The sequence below is a fragment of the Salvelinus sp. IW2-2015 genome, linkage group LG14 (genome assembly GCF_002910315.2).
Source record: "Salvelinus sp. IW2-2015 linkage group LG14, ASM291031v2, whole genome shotgun sequence".
Taxonomy (NCBI): domain Eukaryota; kingdom Metazoa; phylum Chordata; class Actinopteri; order Salmoniformes; family Salmonidae; genus Salvelinus; species Salvelinus sp. IW2-2015.
The window spans coordinates 31,043,877-31,052,084 of NC_036854.1; the positions used below are offsets into that span (position 1 = coordinate 31,043,877).

The 8,208-nt window shown below is 50.4% G+C and overlaps 1 long non-coding RNA gene across 1 annotated transcript; it reads left to right on the forward strand.

Annotated features, from left to right (window-relative positions):
- Positions 1 to 5,518: 5,518 nt before the first annotated feature.
- Positions 5,519 to 7,876, forward strand: LOC139028680 (uncharacterized). The gene is made up of 2 exons (XR_011480908.1): positions 5,519 to 5,868; positions 6,674 to 7,876. It is a non-coding gene; the product is annotated as an uncharacterized lncRNA (long non-coding RNA).
- Positions 7,877 to 8,208: the final 332 nt, after the last annotated feature.

The following is an 8,208-nucleotide window of genomic DNA, read 5'->3' on the forward strand; positions in this document are numbered from 1 at the left end:
TTCCTGTCAACTACAGGCCAGCGGCGAAAGAGTCTATCTTCTGCTGATTGGCCGTCCCAGCAAGCCTACCCTTCCCCTCCATCAAGTTCCGCCGCCAACAGAGATCTGTACTGCCATGACCACTTCCTCCCAACACTACCACCATCACCACAGCTTCTCCCAACCCCAGCACCGTGCCACCTGCGCCCACCTGACCGCTCCAGCACCCACAAAGTGAGTACACACCTGAGGGAGTGTGTGTGTCTGACTGTGTTTGTTCATATGTATCTGTTTATGCTGGAGGCCTCAATGTGTATTATACATTGTAGGACCTTTCTTAGTGTGGTGTGTGTGTGTGTGTGTGTGTGTGTGTGTGTGTGTGTGTGTGTGTGTGTGTGTGTGTGTGTATACAGTTGAAGTCAGAAGTTTACATACACCTTAGCCAAATACATTTAAACTCAGTTTTTCACAATTCCTGGCATTTAATCCTAGTAAAAATTCCCTGTTTTAGGTCAGTTAGGATCACACTTTATTTTAAGAATGTGAAATGTCAGAATAATAGTAGAGAGAGTTATTTATTTCAGCTTTTATTTCTTTCATCACATTCCCAGTGTGTCAGAAGTTTACATACACTCAAATTAGTATTTGGTAGAATTGCCTTTAAATTGTTTACCTTGGGTCAAACATTTCAGGTAGCCTTCCACAAGCTTCCCACAATAGTTGGGTGAATTTGGCCCATTCCTCCTGACAGGGCTGGTGACAGAGGTCAAACGTTTTCTGTAAGTCTTCACAAGGTTTTTCAACACACTGTTGCTGGTATTTTGGCCCATTCCTCCATGCAGATCTCCTCTAGAGCAGTGATGTTTTGGGGCTGTTGCTAGGCAACACGGACTTTCAACTCCCTCCAATGATTTTCTATGGGGTTGAGATCTGGAGACTGGCTAGGCCACTCCAGGACCTTGAAATGCTTCTTACGAAGCCACTCCTTCATTGCCCGGGCGGTGTGTTTGGGATCATTGTCATGCTGAAAGACCCAGCCACGTTTCATCTTCAATGCCCTTGCTGATGGAAGGAGGTTTCATCAAAAATCTCACGATACATGGCCAATTCATTCTTTTCCTTTACACGGATCAGTCGTCCTGGTCCCTTTACAGAAAAACAGCCCCAAAGCATGATGTTTCACCCCCATGCTTCACAGTAGGTATGGTGTTCTTTGGATGCAACTCAGCATTCTTTGTCCTCCAAACACGACGAGTTGAGTTTTTACCAAAAAATTATATTTTGGTTTCACCTGACATATGACATTCTCCCAATCTTCTTCTGGATCATCCAAATGCTCTCTAGCAAACTTCAGACGGGCCTGGACATGTACTGGCTTAAGCAGGGGGAACAGTCTGGCCTGCAGGATTTGAGTCCCTGGAGGCGTAGTGTGTTACTGATGGTAGGCTTTGTTACTTTGGTCCCAGCTCTCTGCAGGTCATTCACTAGGTCCCCCCGTGTGGTTCTGGGATTTTTGCTACCGTTCTTGTGATCATTTTGACCCCACGGGGTGAGATCTTGCGTGGAGCCCCAGATCGAGGGAGATTATCAGTGGTCTTGTATGTCTTCAATTTCCTAATAATTGCTCCCACAGTTGATTTCTTCAAACAAGCTGCTTACTATTGCAGATTCAGTCTTCCCAGCCTGGTGCAGGTCTACAATTTTGTTTCTGGTGTCTTTGACAGCTCTTTGGTCTTGGCCATAGTGGAGTTTGGGTGTGACTGTTTGAGGTTGTGGACAGGTGTCTTTTATACTGATAACAAGTTCAAACAGGTGCCATTATACAGGTAACGAGTGGAGGACAGAGGAGCCTCTTAAAGAAGAAGTTACAGGTCTGTGAGAGCCAGAAATCTTGCTTGTTTGTAGGTGACCAATACTTATTTTCCACCATAATTTGCAAATAAATTCATTAAAAATCCTACAATGTGATTTTCTGGATTTTTTTTCTCTCATTTTGTCTGTCATAGTTGAAGTGTACCTATGATGAAAATTACAGGCTCTCTCATCTTTTTAAGTGGGAGAACTTGCACAATTGGTGGCTGACTAAATACTTTTTTGCCCCACTGTATATATATATATATATTATGAATGAATGTGTGTGTGTGGGTGTGTGTGTGTGTTGTGTGTGTGGTGTGTGTGGTGTGTGTGTGTGTGGTGTGTGTGTGTGGTGGTCGTAGGTACCTGTCCGCAGTGTGTAACCTGTAAGGAAAAACACATCACTGTGAAGAAGGAGCCTCATGAGTCTCTGGGTATGACCGTGGCCGGGGGGCGGGGCAGCAAGAGCGGCGAGCTGCCCATCTTTGTGACCAGCGTCCAACCACATGGCTGCCTGTCACGGGTTGGACGAATCAAACAAGGTGAGCTGTGGGCTACATCACAGCCTGTTAGATTGTCGAAGCCAAGTTCCTATTTGGTTTGGCTCATTATCTGCCACAGCTACATTCTCAGGGGTCAGTGTTGGAATGGTCTCTCTCAGGACTCTTTGTCCTTAAGTAACAATGTATTTCTCTATGTCCCTCTCACTCCTTCTATCTCTCCCTCTTTCTCTCTTTCTCTGCACTCTTTCGGTTCTTCACTCTGCCTCACCAACTCCTGTTTTCCCTGTCTCTGTTTTCCTCTCTCTCTCATTCTCTCTCTGTCCCCTCCTCTCCTGCAGGTGACATCCTCCTCAGTATCAACGACCAGGACCTGACCTACCTGAGCCACAGCGAGGCGGTGGGCACCCTGAAGGCCAGTGCGGCGTCACCCTCCGTCCAGCTGAGGGCGCTGGAGGTCAGCATGGTGGAGGAGCCGGACCAGGACCAGAGCCCCGAGAACCAGCTGCTGCCCACACACCACCACACACACGACTCGGACTACGACTCCTCCTGGTCCCCCTCCTGGGTCCTGTGGCTCGGCCTGCCCAGGTAAACAGGAGATATAGAAGACATACCTCGTTGGGTTGGACTCACCTGGGGTGGTTGGGATGTTGGGAGTTTGTGTGTGAAAATATTGCTTTGATTTATTTTGTGTTTTCATATTAGTGTAGGTGAAGCAGAGGAGACAAGGAAAGGAAGCAAGTTGACTAGTGAGATCCACCCCATGATTCACCTGAAGTAATCTGTGGAGAATGTGTAGTCGGAGCATTTGTGTTGATCTTGATTCGAGTGTGTTCTGTGTTGGGATGTAAATGTCACACAAATCATGTATTATGTGTGTGTGTGTGTTGATGTGTGTGTGTTGATGTGTGTGTGTGTTGACGTGTCTGTGTGTTGACATGTGTGTGTGTTGACATGTGTGTGTTGTCCTGAACGGTGCTGTAAACATCAACAGCTGTGGATTATCAACTGAGGGGCATGTGGTGACATCCCCAATGTCTCTCCCCCATTCATCCTTCTGAGACTGGTACAGAGAGGACAGCCTCAAACTCACCCCTCCCTTTATCTATCGCTCTCTCCTTTTGTTCCGCTCTGTCTCTCTTCCCTCTCTGAATCTCCCTTCCTCCAACTCTCTTTTCCTCCCCACCTTGGTCTTTCTCCTTTCACCCGTTCTCTTGCGCCCACTTCCACTCTCTACTCTACAACCTCGGCCCCTCCACTCGCTTCCTGACTCCTAATTTGGCCCCGCACCTCTACTCTCTCTCTACAACCTGCCCCTCCCATCGCTCTACTAAATTTGGCCCGCCCCCTCTCTCTAAAACCTGGCCCCCCCTTCCCTCTCTCTTAAACCTGCCCCTCGCCCTCTCTCACTAAACCTGCCCCCCCCTCTCTTGTACTTACCTGCCCCCCCTCCCTCTTCTCACTAAATCGCTGGCCTCTCCGCGGTGCCCGGCACGGTTCCATAACATCCCTTTTCGCCTCTCTAAACAACCTGCCCCCCTCCTCTCTCTCTAAACCTGGCCCCCTCCTCTCTCTCTAAACCTGCCCCCGCCTCCCTCTGCTCATACTGCCCCTCCATAAACCGTGCCCCCCCGGGGCGCTCCAAAATCTCTCACTTAAACCTAGTGCACTGCGCCGCGAGCCTCCTCTCTCCTAACACTGCCCTCCCCCTCCCTCTTCTCTCTACACAGCCTGTCCCCCCCCTCCTCATCTCTCTAACCTTCGCCGCCCCCCTCTCTCTCTCTAAACCTGCCCCCGGCCCCCCCTCCTCTCTCTCTAAACCTGGCCCCCGCCTCCCTCTCTCTCTAAACCTGGCCCCTCCTCCCTCTCTTCTCTAAACTGGCCCCCTCTACTCTCCTCTACTCACTAAACCTGCCCCCCCTCTCCTCTCTCTCTAAACCTGCCCCCCCCCCCTCCCTCTTCTAAACCTGGCCACCTCCCTCTCTCTCTAAACTGGCCCCACCCCCTCCTCTCTAAACCTGCCCCCCCTCCCTCCCTTCACTAGAACCTGCCCCTCCCCTCCCTCTCGTCTCTAAACCTGCCCCTACCTCCCTCCTCTCTCTAAACCGCCCCCCCCCCCTCCCCTCCTCCTCACTAAAACCTGCCCCCCCTTCCCTCTTCTCTCTAAACCTGCCCCCACCCCTCCCTCTCTCTCTACAACCTCCCCCCCTTCCCTCTCCTCATAAACCGCGGCCCCTACCTCCCTCTCTACTCTTAAACCTGCCCCCTCCTACCCTCAAAAACTGACTGACCATTTTACCCATTACCGCCCGAGAGCCTCCCTCAACCTCTACCTAAATCCTGCCCCATACCTCCCTCTCCTCTAAACCTGCGCCCCCCCCTTCCCTCTCTCTCTAACACCTGCCCCCCCCTCCTCTCTCTCAACCTGGCCCCCCTCCCTCCCTCCTAAAAACCTCCCCCCACATCCCCCCCCCATCACCTAGAACTGCCCCCCCCTCCTCTCTCTCTCTAAACCTGCCCCCCCCCGTCCCTCTCTCTCTAAACCTGCCCCCCCCCTCCCTCTCTCTCTAAAACCTTCCCCCCCCTCCCTCTCTCTCTAAACCTGCACCCCCCTCCCTCCCTCTCTAAACCTGGCCCCCCCTCCCTCCCTCTCAAACCTGCCCCCCCCCCCTCCCTCCCTCACTAGAACTGCCCCCCATCCCTCTCTCTTAACCTGCCCCCCTCCCTCTCTCTCTAAACCTGGGCCCCCCTCCCTCCCTGCTCTAAACCTGGGCCCCCCCTCCCTCCCTCTCTAAACCTGCCCCCCCTTCCTCCCTCACTAAACCTGCCCCCCCTCCCTCTCTCTCTAAACCTTCCCCCGCCCCCCCTCTCTCTCTCTAAACCGTGCCCCCCCCCCTCCCTCTCTCACTAAACCTGGCCCCTACCTCCCTCTCTCTCTAAACCTGGCCCCCCCTCCCTCCCTCACTAAACCTGCCCCCCCCTCCCTCCCTCACTCACTAAAACCTGCCCCCCCCCTCCCTCCTCTCTCTTCTCTAAACCTGGCCCCTCCCTCCCTTAAACTCCCCCCCCCTCCCTCCCTCTCTAAAACTGGTCCCTCCCTCTCCTCACTAAACCTGGCCCCTCCCTCTCAACCTGCCCTCCCTTCCCTCCCCCTCCCTCTTCAACCTGGCCCTCGCCCTCTCCTCCTTCTAAACCTGGCCCCTCCTCTCCCCTCTAAGCCTGGCCCTCCTCTCCCTCTAAACCTGGCTCCTCCCTCTCCCTCTAAACCTGGCCCTCCCCTCCCTCTAAGCCTGGCTCCTCCCGCTCTCTCTGCCCCTTCTTCTGTCTCCCTCACTAAAACACTGATTCATTCTTCCAATCCATTTACTTCAGCTTCTCACAGTAGCCAATGAGATTGTCTGCGTAGAAGTCACCCTGGCAGCTGGGGCTTCAGCATCGTTCGGGTGATACGAGGAAAACCATAGCAACCAGGCATTCTTCATCAGACCCCTTGTCCTTGGAACACCTGCACATACTATGATGGCCGCCTCAAGTCAAGCATCATTTCATGTTGTTGGTCTTTCGAGCATAAAAGAACACATTTCCCCCATTCTTTTGTCAAGGTAACGTAGGCAAATACACGCGTTCAGTGACCACTAAACACACTATCATGTAGCTAGGTATTATACGTATCGTATACCTACTAGGGGTATTCAGTACTGTACTAGTATAAGCTAATGAAACTCTAACGAATATTTACCAGATTATAATCACGTACCCTTACATTACCAATACCATATCAATACACATCATTACTTAGCATACATACATACCCACACACACACACAGAGTATATAAAACATTAAGGGAACCTGCTCTTTCCATGACAGACTTACCAGGTGAAAGCTATGATCCCCTATTGTCACATGTTAAATCCACTTCAATCAGTGTAGATGAAGGGGAGGAGACAGGTTAAAGAAGGATTTTTAAGCCTTAAGACAATTGAGACATTGAATGGCACACATACACAATCCGAGGGTGAACGGGAAAGACAAAAGATTTAAGTGCCTTTGAATGGGGTATGGTAGTAGGTGCTAGGCACATCTGTTTGTGTCAAGAGCTACAACGCTGCTGGGTTTTTCAGGCTCAACAGTTGCCCGTGTGTATCAAGAATGGTCCACCATCCAAAGGACATCCCGCCAACTTGACACAATTGTGGGAAACATGGGCCAGCATCCCTGTGAAATGCTTGACACCTTGTAGAATCCATTCCCCTTGAGGGGAATTGAGGCTGTTCTGAGGGTAAAGGATGGGGTGTTCTTAATGATGTTCCCCTCTGTGTCCCCTCTGTTCCCTAGGTGTGGGGACATGATAGTGGCGGTTAACGGGCTGTCTACGGCTGGGATGAGCCACTCAGCCCTGGTACCCATGCTGAAGGAGCAGCGTAGCAGAGTGGCTCTCACCGTGGTCTCCTGGCCTGGCAGCCTGGCATAGAACCGGGTCAAACTGCACTGGAGCCAAACGTCACTGGACTGCATCATGCCATACTGAAATTATTCTAGACTGTATCTAACCAGGGCCAAATCATGCTAGACTGCATCGAAACCCAGCTATGGTGCCAAATCATGCCATACTGAAATTGCTCTGGATCGGACCTACTGTAACCTGGGACAAATCACATGGACTTCATCAAACCAGGCTAGAGTGAACCTGGCCCTCCTAGGCAAAATCCCTTGATACTAGGCTGGACTGTGCCAGCCCCACACCACACTGCACTGCACTCACACATACTGATGTGTTCATACAGATGTAGGATCTTCATTTGATATACCCTGTTGCAGAACTATCCTGCAATGCAGGACATTTCAAACTTGTAGTGTATGAGGTTTAAAAAGGCTTCGGAAGTTTGTAATGTCCACTTTAAAATTTCAGACTTAATTTTTCCTTACGAAAAATGTTTCAAAACGCTACAAAAATGTCCATTCTTTAAACATTTCCTGCTGTAGCAAACTGGCTGAAATGAAGAACCTATATCTGTATGGTCATGTTACCGGTCTTCACTCCCACACAGAGAGAGTGGGACCCTCTGTTAAAGGACAATATATCATCTCTGTTTCTCTTCACTGGACTCCAGTAGTAGATACCAGGGGCATATTCACGTGGCCGCAACGTTACAGAACGTTTCAGATAGAAATTCCCTGCATAGAAGAGGATTCTCTGCCATGTAGAATAATGAAATAGATCAGCTTTAGGCCATGTATGTCTGTCATTATAAAACGCTTCTAGGATTATGTTCAGGAGGAGAAATCATTTAGAAACAAGTTCAGGTAACACCTGTTTCCAATTCGTTTTTTAAATTCACCCAGTCGCTCCTACTGAATACAACCCAACTGAATAAACCCAGGCCTTACCAAATACCTGCCATGCCCTGGAGGCCCGACCCGCCCCCCTGGACACAGCCTTAGGCCTCATCACCGTGACGACCCAGCCGTCAGCTTGCTGGGGTTTTATACGTGTGTGAATGTGTGTTCTGCGGTTTAATAAAGACTTCCCACAGAGCGCATACGAGTCAGTTCTCTTACCTAGAAGTCCATCCACTGTGCTTGTGTGTGTCTGCCACCTCTGCCTGGCCCCACACCTTCATAGTGAAAGAGGAAAACATGTCTTTGGCACGCTAGTTTACTGGAGTCAGTTCAGTACCTGGATGCATTTATATTTTAGCAGATGCAACTTACACGAGCAATTTGGGTTAAGAGCCTTGCTCAGGGGCACAAACCGATTTTTCAAGTAGTTGGTTCGGGGTTTCAAACCAGCAACCTTTCAGTTACTGGCCTAACACTCTTAACCACTAGGCTCCCTGCCGTGTGTGTTCAGTCAGTTCCGTTGGTGTCTT